Source organism: Camelus bactrianus, chromosome 23 (assembly GCF_048773025.1).
Source record: "Camelus bactrianus isolate YW-2024 breed Bactrian camel chromosome 23, ASM4877302v1, whole genome shotgun sequence".
Classification (NCBI taxonomy): Eukaryota; Metazoa; Chordata; class Mammalia; order Artiodactyla; family Camelidae; genus Camelus; species Camelus bactrianus.
In genome coordinates this window covers 32,555,330-32,574,439 of record NC_133561.1, presented here as the reverse complement: position 1 = coordinate 32,574,439, position 19,110 = coordinate 32,555,330, and the positions used below count along the sequence as shown (strand labels likewise).

Sequence of the window (19,110 nt, the reverse complement as noted above, 5' to 3'; positions counted from 1 at the left end):
GGATAATTCCTCCATCTCAAAATTCTTAACTTAGTCACATCTCAAAGCCCTTTTTACCATGTGAGGTAACATATTCACAAATTCCAAGGATGAAGACGTAACCATCTTTCATGGATGGACCTAGAGATGATCACAGTAAGTGAAGTAAGCCAGACGGAGAAAGACAAATACCATATGATGTCACTTTTATGTGGAATCTAAAACAAAACAAATAAATGAAAATTTTATTTACAAACCAGAAATAGACTCACAGACATAGAAAACAAACTGTGGTAACCAGTGGGGGAAGAAGAGGGAGGGATAGATTAGGAGCTTGGGATTAATAGGTATACATTACTACATATAACATAGGTAAATAACAAGGATCTACTGTATAGCACAGGGAACTATACCCAAGTTCTTGTAATGAGTTGTAATGGAAAGAGTGAGTAAAAAAAGATATGATCATCTTTGGGAGGGGCATTATTTTGTCTACCACAACTACATAACAGATAAATGTACCTGATGGTAGATGAACCTGATAATATCTGAAGCCCTGTTATGAGATTCAGAGAAGTAAAAAGATATGTGCAGATAAAAAACACATTTCTTCTGTATAGCACAGGGAACTATATTCAATATCTTGTAATAATCTTTAATGAAAATATGAAAACAAGTATATATATGTATATACATATATATATACATGACTGAGACATTATGCTGTACAACAGAAAGTAATACATTGTAACTGACTATTCTTCAATTAATAAAACTATGCTAATGGAGGTCAGGAATTAAGAATTACAAACTACCATGTATATAAAATAAATAAGCTACAAGTGTATGTTGTACAGCACAAAGAATACAGCCAGTATTTTATAATGACTTTAATGACTATAATCTATAAAATTTGAATCACACACAAAAAAGATAATGTGCACACACATCTGGTTTTCAAAAGAAGAAATGAGAGAGTGGGAAGGAGGCTGCTAGGTCTGGCACATTTACTGGTTTCTTGATAAGCAGATTTAGATTATGTACCAGATGTGGTATTATTAATTTAGGGGAGGTGCTTCCTTTCCTGGAAGTCACAGCAAATATCAAAGAAGAAGGCAACCAAATAGACCCACCAATGCCCTGGAATTACTAGGCAGACTCATTAAGGGAGATCTCGAGTTGGCTAACTTTATACAAGATTCCTGAATAACTTGCACTCAGACGCTGAACATCTCTGAAAGAATCTTGGATTGGTCTCAGGTGTCCTGGAGAGCCATGACTCCCTATAAATAGAGGGATATATTCTTGATAATCTCAGATCAAAGCATAAATCTCTAAGTGAGTTCTAATTTTGCAGAATCTCACACACACAAAAATATGTATTCAACTGCTGTTGAGTGGAATGCTCTGAAAAATGTCAGGTCAAATTTGTTAACAGTGTTGTTCAGGTCATACATATCCTTACTGATTTTGCTTCTACTAGTTCTAGGATCAGAGAGGAGCATTGAAGTCTTCAAATGTAATTGTGGATCTGTCTGTTCACTCTTTCAGTTCTACCCATCTTTTCTTCATGTATTTTGAAGCTATACTGTTAGTTGCATGCACATTTAGGATTGTTATATCTTCTTGGTGAATTGACTCTTGTCTTTATTAAATGTTCCTCTTTATTGTTGGTAATGAGCCTTGTTCTGAAGTCTACTTTATCTGACATTAATATAGCCACTTCCTTCCTTCTTCCTTCCTTCCTTCCTTTTTTCTTTCTTTCCTTCCTTTCACTTAGAAAAATGTTTAACTCTTTTTATTTTGAAGTAATTTTAGACTTACAGAAAAGTTCCAAAAATAAGACAGAGATTTCTCACATAGACTTCACCTAACATTCCCTAATGTTAACATCTTGCATAACTATGATACGGCGATGAAAACTGAGACATTAACACTGGTACAATATTACTAGCTAAACTATACACTTTATTTGGATTTTACCAGCCTTTGGCCAATGTCCTTTTTCTGTTCCAGGTTCCATTCCAGGATCTCACGTAACATTTAACTGCATATCTTCTTAGTCTTCTCCAATCTGTGGCAGTTCCTCATTCTTGCCTTTTCTTTTAAGACTTTAACACTGAACAGTACCAGTTATTTTAAAAACATTTATTGATTTGTGTTTGATGTTTTCTCATGATTAGACTACGGCTAAGCATCTTTGAGCATGATAAGCCCTCCTCAGTACATTACATGTGCAGGTACCTCATGGCCATGTGTCTTAAGACTGATGATGTCTAACTTGATAACTTGATTAAGGTGCTATCTGCAAGACTTCTCCACTGAAAAGTGACTATTCTTCCCTTTGTAATAAATAAATGTCTAGGGGGAGATACTTTGAAACTATTCAAATGCCCAATTTCTCCTCAGATTTTCTCCCATTAATTTTAGCACCTACTGGTTCATTCCCCAGTACCTCCATTAAAATAAATAAAAACCTAATTACCTCATAAAAAAAAAATAGCATCTACTGGTGAGTCTTGTCTGTGACAATTAATACAGTGGCCTCATATGATAATTTTCTATTTCCTTCATTTCCTCTACATTTATAAGCTGGAATTTATCTGTAAGGAAGAGCTGTTCCTTTTCTCCTACCACTTTTTTTTTTCTTTTTGATTAGTGTTTTCAGGTTATAGCCTTCTTCCATTTTTTTACTTTTAAGCTATCTACATCTTTATGTTTCAAGTGGGTTGCAGTTGACCCTTGAACAATGCATGTTTGAACTGCATGCATCCACTTATACACAGATAACTTTCAGTAATAAATACTGCAGTACTATGGTGGTCCAAAATTGGTTGAATCCATTTATATGTATGACCAACTCTGTTATACCCTGATTAACACCCTCATTGTTCAAGTGTCAACTGTACTTGTATATAGCCTATGTTGTGGTGTTTTTAAAAAATCATTTATTGAAGTAAAATACAATAACATAAAATAAACACTTTTAAAGTAAACAATTCGGTGGTATTTAGTACAATTACAATGTTGCGGTCTTTTTAAAGCCCAGTCTGACGACTTCTTCCTTTTAATTGATATATATAGACAATTTACATATAATGTAACTATTAATGTGATTGGACTTAAGGCTATCATTTTATTGTTTGTTTTCTGTTTTTCCTTCTTATTCCTTTTGTTGTTTTTGTCCAACATTTTCTGCCTTCTTTTTGATTACCTGAATATTTTTTAAATTTTATTTTAACTTATCTATTAGCTTTTTGGCTTTATCTTTTTGGATTATTATTCTAGGTGTTGCTCTAGGGAACACAGTATATATATCTAACTTTTCAGTTTACTCAGAGCTAATATTTTACTAACCCAAGTAATATATGGAAGCTTTAACCATATAGGCCTCCTTTACTCTTCCCCCTTCATATTATAGCTGTCATATGTATTATATGAACATTAAAAACTCCAGCAGACAATAATTTTTTCTTCCATTCAGTCATACATAGTAAAGAAACATGAGAGAAGAAAAACAGACTTTATATTTACTTATCTATTTACCACTTCTCTTGCTCTTCCTTTCTTCCTGAAGTTCCAAGTTTCCCTCTGATATTGTTTCCCTTAAGCTCGAAAATCATCCTGTAGCATTTCTTTTAGAATAGGTATGTTGATGACAAATATTCTTAGTTTTCTTTCATTTGAAAATGTATTTAGCCTTCATTCCTTTCTTTTTTTTTTGACTGAAGTATAGTCAGTTACAATGTTGTGTCAATTTCTGGTGTACAGCATAATGTTTCAGTCATGCACATACATACATATATTTCTTTTGATGTTCTTTTTCATTATAGGTTACTACAAGATTTTGAATATAGTTCCCCATGCTATACAGAAGAAATTTGGTTTTTATCTATTTTATATATTGTAGTTAGTATTAGCCTTCATTCCTGAAGAGTATTTTTGTTGAATATAAGATTCTGGGTTGGCATATACTTTCTCTTAGCATTTTAAAGATTTTGTTCCACTGTTTCCTGGCCTCCACAGTTTCTGAAACAGGGGATAATGAACCTGACTCCCTGTTGAATTTATTCCTTTAGCTATAAACTTTGTATTTTGTTGCCTGTGCTTAAGCATGCTGCCTCTGTACCTTTTGTAAAAGAATACAAAATGTTGTCTATAGCCTGAAATATACATGGCAGTCCATTCTCAAGGCTTTGACTTCTAAAGGTATAACACATTTTCATTAAAAAGTTGTTGCAGAACAGAGAACAGCATTTGTCTTGTTGGAGGTTTATAGAACCGTTGTGACCAGACCTCCATGGATAACTGCAAGAACAAAGGATTCCCACACCAAGAAATTTGCAACAACCACACACACTCCCTCCCCTTTTAGATGAAAGAATCCTGAATTCTAAGTCAGGTAAGATGGTTCTTTGGGACACTAGTCTACCATCTTCTCAGTCTGTTGGCTTTCCAAATAAAGTCATTATTCCTTGCCCCAACACATAGTCTCTGATTTATTGGCCTGTTGTGCAGTGAGCAGTACAAACTTGGACTTGGTAACATTTCTCTTGAGAAATCTGTTGTAATTCAAATCATTGTTCACCTGTGTGTCCCCTATATTTCAGTTTTCTCTAGCTGCTTTCAAGAATTTTCTTTATCTTTTGTTTTCAGCAGTTTAACTATAATATGTCTTTATGTGTGGGGTTGGCTTTATTTTTATTTTTTATTTTTTCCTGTTTGGGGTTCACCAAACTTCTTGAATCTGTAAATTTATGTCTTTCATTAAATTTGGAAAGTTTTAACCTATTATTTCTTCTAACATATTTCTGCATCAATCTGTCTCTCCTATTCTTTGGAAGTCCAATGTCATAAACATTAGAACTTCTGATATTTTTCCACAGGTCCCTGAGATTCTGTTCATCTTTTATCCCATCTGGTTTTCTCCTTGTTCTTCAGATTGAATACATTCTATTGATCTATTTTCATATTCATTGATTCTCTCTTTTGTCATCTCCATTCTGCTATTAGCCCATCAAATGAATTTTTAAAATTTCGCATATTATATTTTTTCAATTTAAAAATTTTTCTATTTGGATCTTTTTTACAGTTTCTATTTCTCTGCCAAGAACTTCTTTCTTTCCATTCACTTCAGAATTGTTTACCATTAGCCCTTGAAGCATAGTTACCATAACTGCTTTAAAATCTGTGGGATAATTCCAACATCTTGGTCATCTTGGGGTTAGCATTTTTTCACTGTCCCTTGAGAACTGATCACACTTTCCTGTTCTTTTTATATCAAGTAATTTTATATTATATCCTAGACATTTTAAATATTATGCTGTATACGGTCTGGGTTCAGTTAAAGCCCTCTGAAGAATGTTGATTTTTTTTTTTTTATTACAGCAGACAATCAGCCCAGTTAGTTTCAGACTTCTCATTCGGTTTCACCTTCTGTGATCCGTAGTTTCACTCTCAGTCCAGTTATCAAAGCCTTTGCTGTACTGACTTGGATCTGGCCCATGCAAGTATAGTTCAGGTATCAGCCCATGACATACATAGGCTCATACACAGAATTAGATGACCCCTTCTCCAGCTCTCTCCTCCTGCTGAGTCCTCTCACACGCTCAGGCCCTCAGGGCCACCTTTTCCAGTTCCTCTGGCCAGATGAGATTTCTATTGGAATTTTAATTGCCTGCATTACCATCAAAACACAGCTCCACAAGTAGGGCTCAATTTCAGAGAAAAGCCAAGGGATTTAAAAACTGAGGGTTACATATGCACACTCCCTTCAGTCCTCTTTTCTTCGTTCTTCTTTTTAGAAAGATGGGGTCTCTTCTACAAGTTTAGCCTCTTCCCCCTTCACTATACAGTTTTGTAACTAGTACCTGCTCTCAGGTATCTCAGGTCAAAGTTATGAGGAAAAGGAGAGAATTTCCTAAAAAACAAGAAACTCACCTCTCTATGGCTCCCTTCTCTAAGTTTTGACTTCTCTCCACAATTTGTCTTCTTTTGTTTACTTTCAAAATCCTCATGTAGTTGTTTTTATGTTGTGTTCAGAGTTTGTAGTTGTAATCCATAGGAGACAGGGGCTGTAGTGGTCTTATTCCATCTTGGAAAAAAAAAGACAGAAGCCTCACTTTGATTATTTTTTAGGTTTGAATTATTTGATTAAAAAGAAAAATGTTCTGGCTTATTCAGCCTGTCACAGAGTTCACTTTGGAGACTCTTTTATCTTCTGTCAGAAGGAATTTCTCCCAAGGATTTATCCCAAGCAGGTTGGATAATACTCTTTGAAATATGATGGTTGGGGTGTTGACATAGGAAGGTTGAGGACCACTGATCGGACAAGTTTCAGCGCATCTTCAGTTAGTTCTGTCTCTGTTAGCCAACAGTCAGCAGAAAACACACTCAGCTGGCCACATCACTAGGGTCTGGACAAGCGTTGATTTTTTTGTAATGCTATTCTCAGCAGGCTTAGCCTCTTAATTAATTAGAGAATTTTTTTAATTGTGTGTTTCCCCCTGTTTTCTATATCTCATAAGTCTTACAAGATTGCATTGCCTGTGTGCCCAGGGATACTAAGCAGTTTTCAAAGCAAACAAACAAAAATAATTATTTAATTAATCCTTAGTTGACTCCCAGAAGCCCACGTAAGGAAGAGAGTCTGTTTAATGCCTTTGCACAGTTACTCTTAGCCTACCTTCATTCAGATCTAGATTCTTTACTTGCTCAGATACAAGAAAGAAAAGCAGATGATGGAGGGAGAAAAGATTCTTCACGTATCAAACAATCCAATTCAATCAGCAGACCCCACCAATACTGCATAAGTCATCTGATGCTTAGTCTCCCACATGATACTTCAGCAATACATGGATAGGTGTGAGGGCTTAGAAGCTGGCTCCTGGTAGATCCCTCTTGCATCCTTGGGGTATGGCAGAGCAGTCTCAAGCCCCCTTCACCATCATGCTTCCCCAGGCACTGTAGTGGGCACTTTTAAGGCACAAATTAGTAGGCACAAATAATACCTTTTTCATCTGGATGCCAATCTGGGGGCTTTGGATGGCCTTGGGCCACTTCACAGTTGAAATATTCACTTGATCTAATATGAAAATTGACAGTCAACTCATGAAGAGTTTTTTTTTTGTTTGTTTTTGTTTTTGTTTTTGTTTTTGTTTTTTTTGCCATTCTTTTCACCAAAGATTCTTTAATCTCTTAACTGTGGGAAAAGTCTCCACCTTCAGCACAAAGTTCTCCAAGAAACCATCTGCCTTTGGCAGAGTCTGTATTCTAACTGGTTTCCAAGCATACTGACACATCTGCTGTATAAAGAAGGTCTTAAAATGCGAAGTCCAGTAAAGAAGATTTCTCTATCTAAACCATACTGTCATCAAGCCCTGCTATAGACTGAGTGTCTGTATTCAACTGAAACTCCTATATTGAAATCTAGTCCCCACCGTAATGGTATTGGGGTGATTAGGTCATGAGGGTGGAGTCCTCATGAATGGAATTAGTGCCCTTACAAAAGTGACTACAGAGAGCCCCCTTGTCCTTCTGCCATTCAAGGATACAACAAGAAGACAGCCATCTAAGGACCAGAAAGCAGGCCCTTACCAGACACCAAATCTCTTGGATCCTTGGCCTTGGGCTGCCCAGCCTCCAAAACCGTGAGAAACAATGTTTGTCGTTGATAAGCCACAAATCTATTTTATTTTTTGAGCAAAAGTAGATTTATACAGAGAAATACATACTCCATAGACAGAGTGCAGGCCATCTCAGAAGACCAGACAGATCATGAGGCATGGAGGTGGATGTTTGTTTAAAGTAAAAGTAGACACACAGTCCGCAGACAGGGTGTGGTCTGTCTTACTCAGAAGGAAGAGCGGCCATGAGGTGTGGGGTACTTAGTTTTTATGGGCTTGGTAGCTTCATATGCTAACAAGTGGGAGGATTATTCCAACTACTTTGGGGGAAGGGGTGGGGATCCCCAGGAACTGGGCCACTGCCCTTTTTCTGACCTTTTATGGTCAGCCTCAGAGCTGTCATGGCACCTGTGGGAGTGCTATTTACCATGTTAATATTTACAATGAGCATATAATGAAGCTCAAGTCTACTGGGAAGTTAAATGTCCTGCCATCTTGGGCCTCAAGGTCTATTGGGAGTCGACTTCTCCATCATCTTGGTGCCAACTGCTGTGTCATTCTTTTAATGGCTGTGCCCCACCCCCTTCCTTCCTGTCTCATTCCCCTCTCAGAGATTTTATTCCCATAGTCCTACAGGAGTGCAGAGGGGTGGTGGTCCATCTTCCGTAGCTACTTAAGGCATGAGTAGGGGCATTGACTCTGCCTGTCAGGGAGTAAAAAATCTCTGCATGCCTAATCTAGGGACCCCAGGGGGCAGGAGAGCTTCTTGGTTTTGAGTCACAGGGTGATATGGGCTGGAATCCCTGCATTAACATCATCTTGACATGGAACTGTTGTAACCTGGAAGACATAAACTTCACAAAGAGGTTAAAGAGGTGCAGTCCGAGGAGGAAGAGCAGGAGTATGATCATTAACTGTAAATGAGAGCAAATGTCCTAATGTACAGGATCCCTCATGCCACACATTATTGATCTAAAGATACGCATATTTATAGGAGCCGAGTTTTTTCTGTGGTGCGCTTGTCTTTGCGTCCTCGTTCTGCAGAGTGCCACCTATCCAGATACACCCCAAGGTGCAATAAGAGATCTGGGGGCAGACAAAGTTTAACAAGGAAGCAGCCATCTGGGTCCACGAAAGAGGCAAGTTATAAACCCAGTGTGGGGACGACAACGGTCCATGAGTATCAAGTAGTTAAATCCAGGTGATTTCATGGCCTGGGCTTAGATGAGATGGTGTGTACATGGTTTTTACCCATCACTTCCATAGCCTTCTTATGAGTCTTCCTGAAGACGAGGCACTTTTGTAACAGCAGTTTAACTGTCTATAAATGACAAAAGACTTAAAAAGACACTGTTAAACACCTGATTACAATGTAATCGATAAAGAAACTTGGTTATAACAACTAGAATTATAACTGATTATAATTTAACCCTTAATAGTCTTAAATCCCTGGCAAAAACCAAGAAGCAAGTAATTGTGCATTGGTTATTATACCAGCATTTCCGGTTTAGAAAACTTTTGCTTTAGCCTTTCTCTCCTGAGAAGGCAAAAGTAAGTAAACTTAGACCTGCCCAGCATTTCATGTTCCAATATTTTATAAACGACCCAGATAGTCAATGAGTTCTCTTTATTTAGCTTAGTTTCAAGTTTCAAGTACCAAAAACCTGGAGAGACTATTTTAAGTAGACATTCTCAAAACATAATCACTCCTAAAGGGTTTACCCCAAAACTTCTATTTTGTTTACATTTACTTTCCTTGAAAGGTTTTTCACATTGAGTTACCTTCCTTGCTGACAAATTTGCAACAGATATAGTAAGCCCAGGTACAACAGAGGTATTACACTTAACGCTGATGACTCTAAATGTGTCTGTGTAAATCAAACCAACAAGCTTAAGCCAGCTTCAATACCAATACCAGTACTGAACACTTCCCAGATCACATGAACCTGAAATTCACTCTGGTCAGTTTCTTTCATATTTATAAGTATTCATCTAAGCACTTAATTGCCTTTAAGCCAATTTAATAGAGCACTTTATACATTAATTTTGGCACTACTGTACACGTGTGACACACAAACACACAAAACATAGAAACCTTATCGTTCCCATTCCAAAATTTTAGCCGTGAATTGGTACAACAATGTAAAACCCATCAGTTACTAGAGATTGGATTCAAATTGGATTTTTGGCAGATGGAACAAATCAAAGTCTCCTGTCTCGATGACCAAACATTTTTACTAATATTTGTGGAAAAGAGACAAGATTTCTATTTGTCCTTAACAAGTCAAGTTCCAAATTACCTACTCCCTTTTTACAAAATTTGCATTTCAAAGACACAGAAAGGCAAGTTCCTCCTAGGATAACTTTAAATCCTTAAGGCCAGAAAAAGGTTTTTTTCCCCAATACTTACTCTTAAATCAAGTAGAGGAGGTTTAGAGAGCGGCAAAAGGGGTGGTGGGCTTTGGGTTATTTCTAGAGTCACATTTCTAGTCCTATAAAGACTACATTTATAAAACAAAGACAGCTTATTTTCCCCCTCATTTGGTTTAGGGGAGAAGGCCTCTCCCCAAAATTCCTATCAGGCTCTGACTATCAGCTATAGTCAGTTCAGTCAGACCGGTGGCCTCTCATGTTAGAAATCTATTTGCAAACACTTGTGGGATCCTCCCTGGGTTTAAGAAATTCTCTAATTACAGCCTTCAGTTTGGCCTTTAAATGTCAATATAGCCCACAGCCTCAGGTGGTCTCATTTCTGAGGTGGCCTGACAACAGTAGCTCTGTCAGGCACCTCAGTGTCCCAGACAAGAGGGTTCACTTGAGAAATGATATGGGGTGGAAGGGAGAACTTCCTCTGACATGGGATTGAGGCAGGCTCCCGATGCAAGGGTAATCATTTTTCTTGGTAGGTGTCTTGTCAAGAGGGCCTCCGAATTGGATTATTGCCTGGAATTTAGTGAGCAAGTCCCTTCCCAACAAGGGGATGGGGCCCTCAGGCATGAGCAGAAACTGATGTGCAAAGGTAAAATTTCTTAGCAAGCGCTTGGTTGGGGCCATTTATTGATCCCTGTTATTACACAGGATTGGGAGGACAAGGGTCCAGGGAAAATCATATCTAATAAGAGTAGGCAGCCTCCATATCTAATAAGAAAATAACTTTTCTATCTGCCACATCAAGGGTTACCTGAGGCTCCTCCGGAGAAATGACCAGGTGTCCCTCCAGAGCCAGGAAGGGTGCCAGGCCCCGTCAGTCTTCAGTCCTCTTGGCCATCATTGGTTTGGGAGTCCCGAACCCCTTCAGGACTGCGGGCAGTCCTGCTTTATGGTTTTGTTTTTTTTTTTTTGAAGTATGGTCAGTTTACAATATTGTGTCAATTTCTGGTGTAGAGCATAATGTCTCAGTCATACATATATATACATATATTCCTTTTCATATTCTTTTTCATTATAGGTTACTACAAGATATTGAATACAGTTCCCTGTGCTGTACAATATAAAATTGTTGTTTATCTATTTTATATATAGTAGTTAGTATCTGCAAATCTCAATCTCCCAATTTATCCCTTCCCACCCCGTATCCCCTCTAGTAACCATGTTTATTTCCTATGTCTGTGAGTCTCTTTCTCTCTCTCTCTCTTTTTTTTTTTTTTTTTTTGGTGGGGGGAGGTAATTAGGTTTATTTATTTATTTATTCTTAAAGGAAGTACTGGGGATTGAACCCAGGACTTCATGCATGCTAGCCATGTGCTCTGCCACTTGAGCTATACCCTCCCTGCTCTTTCTGTTCTGTAAATAAGTTCATAAAAACATGGCAGGCTTCACGAGTTTACACGTCATCCTTGCGTGGGGGCCGTGCTAATCTTCTCTGTATTGTTCCAATTTTAGTACATAAGCTGCCAAAATGAGCACGATGTTATTTTTGTCATGACAGCCTGAATTGACTAAGACAAATCCCAGCTTTAATACCCAAGCCGAGGCCTTCTGTCACAGATGCACAGGACTCCCTTCTTTCTCCCACATGGCTGATACCTTCACAACAAATGTGACATGGAACTGGGGTTGAAAGCTACCTAATCTTTCATTCATTTGGCAAATATTTACAGAGTGTGTTGTGCTATATACTTTCCTAGGCCCTGGGGATAAAACTATGAATAACAAAAAATGCCCTTATAGAGCATACAATCCAGTGGGGAGTCAGACCACTAACAAATAGGGGAATTACAGATGGTGACAAGTTCTATAGTACTATGAAGGAAATGAACAAAATCATGAGAGGGTAAGCGGGGAAGCCACTTGAGATAGAGTCATCGGAGAAGGCCTTTCTGAGTGGGTCCACTTGGAGCTGAGGCCTGAGGGATGAAAAGGAGCTGGCCTGGAAGAGCGTTCCAGGAGGCACAGGTACAAAGGCTTGGAGACAAAAAGAGACTCAGTGTTTGGAGGAACAGAGAGGAGACCAATGTGCCTGGGGTGTGGCGAATGATGGGAGAAAAATGGGAAAGGAGGGTGGAGATGGGGGCCAGGTCAAGCAGCACCTTTCAGGCTACAAAAGATACCTGGGTTTGGGTTTTATTCTAGTTGCCTCAGGAAGCCTTTTAAAGGTTTTAAGCATGAATGTGATGAGATCTGATTTCTATTTTAAAAGCTGTTCTTCAGAGAATTTACAGAATGGGCAAAAAGAAAAAAAAGAAGCAGGGAAACCAGTCAGGAGGCTTTATCTGCCATCCAGGAGAGACATGATGATAGCTTAGAGTGGGGTTGAGAGAGGTGTATAGGTTTGAGATGTAGTTTGGAGGTAGAATTGGTAAGCCTTAGAGGATGTCAAGGTTGACTCCTGGGTTTGGGGCCTAAGCAAGTAGATGGTGTGTCACCTACTGGGGTAGGGAAGGCTTAGAAGAAACAGGCTTGGAAGTGAGGTATTGGACTCACAGACGTAGAAAACTAACTTATGATTACAAGCGGGGAAAGGGGGTGGGAAGGGATAAATTGGGAGTTCGAGATTTGCACATACTAACTGCCTTATATAAGACAGATAAACAACAAGTTTCTACTGTATAGCACAGGGAAAAGTAGTCAATATCTCGTAGTAACTTACAATGGAAAAGAATATGAAAAGGAGTATATGTATGTATATGTATGACTGAAACATGATGCTGTGATATATGATATAACATTGTAAACTGACTATATTTCGATTAAAAAAATAATAAAAGAGCTCTGCTTTGGATATAGTATGATTGAGATACCATTGGAGAGCCAGGTAGCGATGTCAAGTAGGTGATTAGATGCAAGTTTGGAGAATAAGGAGTCATGAGCTCATAGACAGTATTTAAAGCCATGGAAGGGAAAGTGGTCCCCTGGGGAGAGAATCAGGCTAGAGGAAAGTAGGAGATGCAGGTCCCAGCCTTGGAGCTCCATCATTTGAAAGTTGGAGTGAAGAGCCAGGAAGACAGAGTGAGTGCCCGGTGCTGTAGGAGGAAGACCTTGAGAGTATATTGTCACAGAAACCATGCAAATAGAGTATTTCCAAAAAGACATGATCAGCCATGGCCAATGATGCCACGAGGCTGAGTAAGAAGGGGGATGGACATGTTCTTTGGATTTGCCAACATAGAGGACTTGGTGACTTCAGTTCCTCCATTAGTAAAATGGGTTGTTCTGAGGACTATAGATTAAAGAGAGCCTACATCTAAGACGTCATTAGCCTGAATTCAAATGATTTCCCTTTTTTTATTGATGTATTGTTACCAAACTCAGTTTCAACTGCTTGCTGCTCAAAAGCCAATAATTCGAGAGGCAAATGTCAGTAGAAAGGAAAATTGCTTTAATCAGAAAAGCCAGAAAATCTGGGGAAAATGTGGACTCATGTCCAGAGACCAACTCTGAAGATTCTGCTCAGCCATGACAGTTTTTAAAGGGAAAAATGGGGGGAAGAAGCTCAGTGAGTCATCATTGAGGCAGGAGGCTGGGTTCTGCATCGTCTCCACTGTGTGCAGACTGGCTGACTCTCTCTCTCTTCAGATGTTATTTTGCCTACATGATCTGCCTGCAGGATTGCTAAAGGGGCTGTTGAGGGGGTAAAGAGTTAACCATTCTTTAACTGTTTAATTCTTCATTCTTACTTCTTTTTATCTAGGAAAAGAATCAACAGGTTAGGCAAGGCAGGTGTGCATTCAGGAGAGCGTAAGTCAGGAGTTAGTTTCAATTGCTCAGTGATCTTATTCTTATAATTAGGTTCTTTTAGGGTTAAAGGGGGACAGAAATGGGCAAACAAGAAAGAGACAAGAGAGCTGCTTTCAGTATAGTTGATGTACAATATTATAGAAGTTTCACATATACAACATAGTGATTCACAATATTTAAAGTTTATATTCCATTTGTAGTTTTTATAAAAGATTGGCTACATCCCCTGTGTTTTACTATATATCCTTGTGGCTTATTTATTTTATACATAGCAGTCTGTACCTCTTAATTCCCCGCCACTGTCTTGCCCTTTCCCCTTTCCCTCTCCCCACTGGTAACCACTAGTTTGTTCTCTACATCTGTGACTCTGTTTCTTTTTTGTTATAATCACTAGTTTGTTTTGTTTTTTAGACTCCACATATAAGTGATATCATACACTGTGGACAAAATATCGCCTTGTCATTTCAGTAAAGAAAGGATGTTATGGCCATAAAGCCACAACCACTGCCGCAGCTCCGCGATGGTACACCCTGAGGGGAATTCAGGAAGGAGAAAATCCGGGTACTGGCCCTAGATAGTTAAGATGCACATCGAAGGAATAATTTTAATGATCCTAGACACTTGCATCTTCCCATATATGGAGAACACTAAAATCATTAACTTAGACATCTGGGGTTGTGTGTGTGTGTGTGTGTTTAACAGTAATCTTTTGATGTTTGAATACATGGCTTGTCTTTTCATTTGCTTGTTTGTTTGTTTTCAGCAAAAACTCCTCTATATTCTGACTGCCTCCTTCTCTCTTTGGAACAGTCGCTCAGAGCTATCTGAGAGGCTGTCTCCCAGCCTCAGGTCCTCAGTAAGGCTGCCAAATAAAATATAATTCTCAATTTTTAGATTATGCAATTTTTTTTCAGTCAACACAGTATTTTTCTTTCTCTGTTTAAATGATTTCATTTTATCAGTGGTATGCTATCAGTGATTCTCAAGCTTTAATATTTATTTGAATCACCCGGAGGGCTTGATAAAACACAGTTTTTATAATTCAGTAGATCTGTGAATTTGCATTCCTAACAGCACTCAGGTGTTCCTGAACCTCTATCTGTTAGACACACAGGAAGCTACAGTCTTTTCCAGGGGGTACTTTCTGCTCTTGATTTTGAGTAACCCCATGGCATCTGTATGTCCATGAATAGGCCTGGTTACAGCTTGCTGCTTCAGCGCATTGGTGAAAAGGGGACTAAAATACCCTTTGAGCTGGGCCCTACAGTTCCCAGTCCTAACAGCCCCTCAGATGCACCACTCTGACCAAGTCACTCATGCCTGCTGGCCTCTGCCCCAGCGTGGGCAGCCAGGCACCTGCTGCCACTGCTAATAATGGAACCACAGCCACTCAGTAGAGCTAGAGATCTGTCAACAGCACTGGTATCGGTTTCTTGGCTTAAATCCCAGAAGTCCTGAAAACATAAGATCCTAGTCTACTGACTCCTCAAGGCCTTAGTTTGTGCCTCTGTAGGTTTTCCCAGACAGTAAAACTTCACTGAAATGGAAAGGAACACACTCCACCTCCACTAAACCCATGGCAAATCTGCCTGGCTCTCCAGGTGGTGAGTGCATTCATCTCACACACGTACACTCCTCCAGAGTCACCTCCACTCAATACACTGTTACAGGGGCTCCCTTTAGGCCTTTGAATAAGGTCACTGGCCCAAAGTGCATCTTGCCCTGTAGGGATTTTCCTTTTGGGAACCCAATTGTCCTTTCCTGCAACCTTACTTTGGCTGGTCCTTCCCCATCAATCAGTCATGTGTTTTTGTAGTTTTAAATCTCAGTGGGATCAGAGTTCCAGTCCCCTCTATTCTGTGTTTGGGGTCAGTTTCTGAATACATCTGTGGCTGCAGAAAGATACAAGGGATTTCATCAGAATCCACCAACCACAGCAATTAAACCCCAAAAGCAAATAGATGCACCGGGGGAGGGGAGCTCTCAAAAAGAGCTCAAGGTCCACCCAGGCCTATAAAACACTTACACATAGGACAGATGTTCAACAAATGGTAGCTATTACTCTTATTGCCTGTTTCTGCCTATAAACTCATCCGTCTCCCCAAACCAGTTCCCCCTTGGGCTTTCCCTACCCAGCCCAGGGCCACAGCCCCAATCTTAGCCCTCATTTGTTTACACCCAGCATCTGACTACCTAATCTTTCCCCCTCCAGCATCTCTCTCCCCCAGTTCACTTTGTCACATCATTCCTTTTCACAAGAAATAGGGTTTCCTTGCTGTAATTATCCGGACTCCTCTCCCTGAACTTCAAACCCTATTTCCCTATCCCTGCAATCTTAGCACTTCCCCAAATTCACTCAAACATATATTGACTGCCTTCAGGCACTGGAGCTGTGAAGATGAGTAAGATGTTGCTGTTCTTAATGGGCTTACAGTGTACAGAAAGAATCAAATAAGCAGTAAGTCAGTTCCTAAACCGTGTGACAAAGCACAGCCTGCTGGAACCCAGAGGTAACCAGTCAGTAGGTTGATCGAGGGTGGAGAAAAGGCATTTTTGGGCAGGCAAAAGAAACTACATGTGCAAAAGCATGGAGGCTTGAGAAGTAGGACACATTTAGGCTACCGTAGGTTTTTCAACAAGACAGAGCAAAATACTGGAGGAGAGTGGACTGATAAGTTTTTAGGATAAATAGGCAGTCAGGAGTAAGACTTTTAATACTAATAGGTATTAATAGAAGCTTGGAATTTATCCTAAAGGCAGTGGACAAGCTCTGAAGGATTTTCAATAGGGGAGTAATGATTTTAACATATAGGTTTGGAATGATTCTGATTCATAGATTAAGTCCAAATTAAGGGACATATTTACGTATTTTAAAGGTCTGGCTGTACATCATGGGCGTGTGAACACGGAAGGAGAGCTAAGCGGCGTGCCCAGTACAGCTTCAGTTACACTTGTGTACGTCAGGGTCGCTCCTGTGTAGAGCGGGTCGCGAATGGCGGCCGCAGCGCTTTCGGCGACTGCTCGCCCTCAGTCCCCTCCACCCCGAGCGCCAGCCGGAGGGAGCTGCGCATGGAGACCATCGCTGCCTCCTCCACCCCCACGCCCATCCGCAAGCAGTCCAAGCGGCGCTTCGACATCTTCACGTCTCGAAAGGGTGCTGACTTGGACCGAGAGAAGGAGGCCTCCAAGCGCAAGGTGGACAGTGTCGGGAGTGGCCGGCCATCCCCATCAAACAGGGCATCGTGCTGAAGAGGAGTGGCAAGTCCCTGAACAAGGAATGCAAGAAGCACGTGACGCTGTGCGACAATGGGCTGCTCACCTACCACCCCAGCCTGCACAATTACAGGCAGAGCATCCCCGGCAAGGAGACTGACCTGCTGCGGACAACGGTCAAAGTGCCAGGGAAGCAAGCGCCTGCCCAGCGCCCGCCAGCCCCAGCCCCAGGCACCAGCCCCTGGGACCAACAGGCTGGCCTTGGAGGGGAGCAGCACGCAGCTGGGTGGGGACCCAGGTGCCCCCGACTCGGCCAGCAGCCCAGCCAGGGCCGGCCCACGCCCAGAGAGGCTGCACCAGCGCTCCAGCTCCGTGTCCAGCGCTGACCAGTGGAGCGAGGCCGCTGCCCTGACCCCAGCCAGTGGCCCAGCTGAGGTGCTCAGTTCCAGCCCCAAGCTGGAGCCTCCCCCGTCTCCCCACTCCAACAGGAAGAAGCACCCAAGGAAAAAGAGCACCAGGACCCCCCCTCCCCCCGCGACCAGACGGCCCCAGTCGTGCTGCTGAAAAGGCAGAGAGGAGTCTTTAGAGTTTGTGGCGGTGTCCCTCACCGGGCAGACATGGCACTTCGAGGCCTCCATGGCGGAGGAGCGGGAGCTGTGGGTGCAGAGCGTGCAGGCCCAGATCCTCGGCAGCCTGCAGGGCTGCCGCAGCGCCAAGGACAAGACTCAACTCGGGAGCCGGAATGCAGCTCTGGCCCTGGAGGCCGTCTGCACCGTTCGCGGCAATAGCTTCTATACTGACTGCGACGCCCCCAGCCCACACTGGGCCGGCTTGAACCTCGGCGTCCTGTGTGCATCGAGTGCTGGGGGACCCACCGGCATCTGGGGGCTCGCTCCCTCGACCTAGATGACTGGCCACCTGAGCTGCTGGCCGTCATGATCCGATGGGCAACGCCTTGGCCAACAGTGTCTGCGAGGGGGCCCTGGACGGCTATGGGGAAGCCAGGGCCGGACGCCTGCAGAGACGAGAAGGAGAGCTGGATCCGGGCCAAGTGCGAGCAGAAGCTCTTCCTGGCCCCACTGCCGAGCTCGGACGTGCCGCTGGGGCAGCAGCTGCTCCGGGCCGTGGTGGAGGGCGACCTGCGGCTGCTGGTGATGCTTCTGGCCCGCGGGTCCAAGGAGGAGGTGAATGAGAGCTACGGAGTTGGGGACGGGCGGACAGCCCTGCATCTCTCCAGCGCCGTGGCCAAGGTCGTCTTCACACAGCTGCTCATCTGTTACCGGGTGGACGTGAGGAGCCGGGACGCCCGGGCCTGACCCCACTGGCCTACGCTCGCCGGGCTGGCAGCCTGGAGTGTGCGGACATCCTGACCCAGCCCGGCTGCCCTGGGGAGGGCTGCAGCTTAGCCCCTACCCCCGGCAGAGAGCCCACCAATGGCACCAGCATCTCTGCGGAGCTGCACCGAAGCCCTAGCCTCCTGTAAGGCCCAGGAAGAGGGCACGGGGGCCGGAAGGACTGCAGGGCTCGGGGCCCCACCTCCCCCACTAGCACTGAGGGAAAATAAAGACACAGAGACTGAGAAGCAGGGACGTGGACGATGGGAAGAGTCAGAGAGAAGAGCTCAACAGGAGAGACTGAAGGGTCAGAGGCTGTGCTTGGGATTTGCTCTGCAGCAGAGGGATCCGAGGTGTTTGGCTCCCGGGCCTCTGGTGCCGGAGAAGAGGGACAGGACCCTTTGGAGGTGCTGTGAGGAGAGAGGAGCAGGACCTCGCCCTCCTGCAGAGTCCTACCTGCAACTGCCAGCTCCTGCAGGCCTTCGCCCAAAGCGGAGCCTGGGGTAGGGCAGAGGTGGGGGGGGGGAGCGGTGACCTACGAGTGCCATGCAAAAGTGTACATTGGAATATTTATGTTTGTGTACATACTTGGTGTGTATGTGATGAGCCAAAAACCAGACTATGTGTGCGGAAAACAAAAACAAAAACAAATATTTAGCCAGCTTATCAGGGAATGCGAAACTAACAATCTTACTAGTATGACCTTCCTTCATTTTGCATAATACAGTTTCTGCAAAGAATGAGAGCTAAACAAGCTTGGAGAAGCAAGATAGCTCCCAGTC

At 42.2% G+C, this 19,110-nt stretch overlaps 1 non-coding gene and 1 pseudogene across 1 annotated transcript; one reads left to right on the top strand and one right to left on the bottom strand.

Annotated features, from left to right (window-relative positions):
- Positions 1 to 11,403: 11,403 nt before the first annotated feature.
- Positions 11,404 to 11,510, bottom strand: LOC123611780 (U6 spliceosomal RNA). Its single transcript, XR_006718878.1, has one exon. It is a non-coding gene; the product is annotated as a U6 spliceosomal RNA (small nuclear RNA).
- Positions 11,511 to 12,989: 1,479 nt separating this feature from the next.
- On the top strand, positions 12,990 to 18,713 carry LOC105079340 (arf-GAP with GTPase, ANK repeat and PH domain-containing protein 3 pseudogene; annotated as a pseudogene).
- The last annotated feature ends 397 nt before the right edge of the window (positions 18,714 to 19,110 follow it).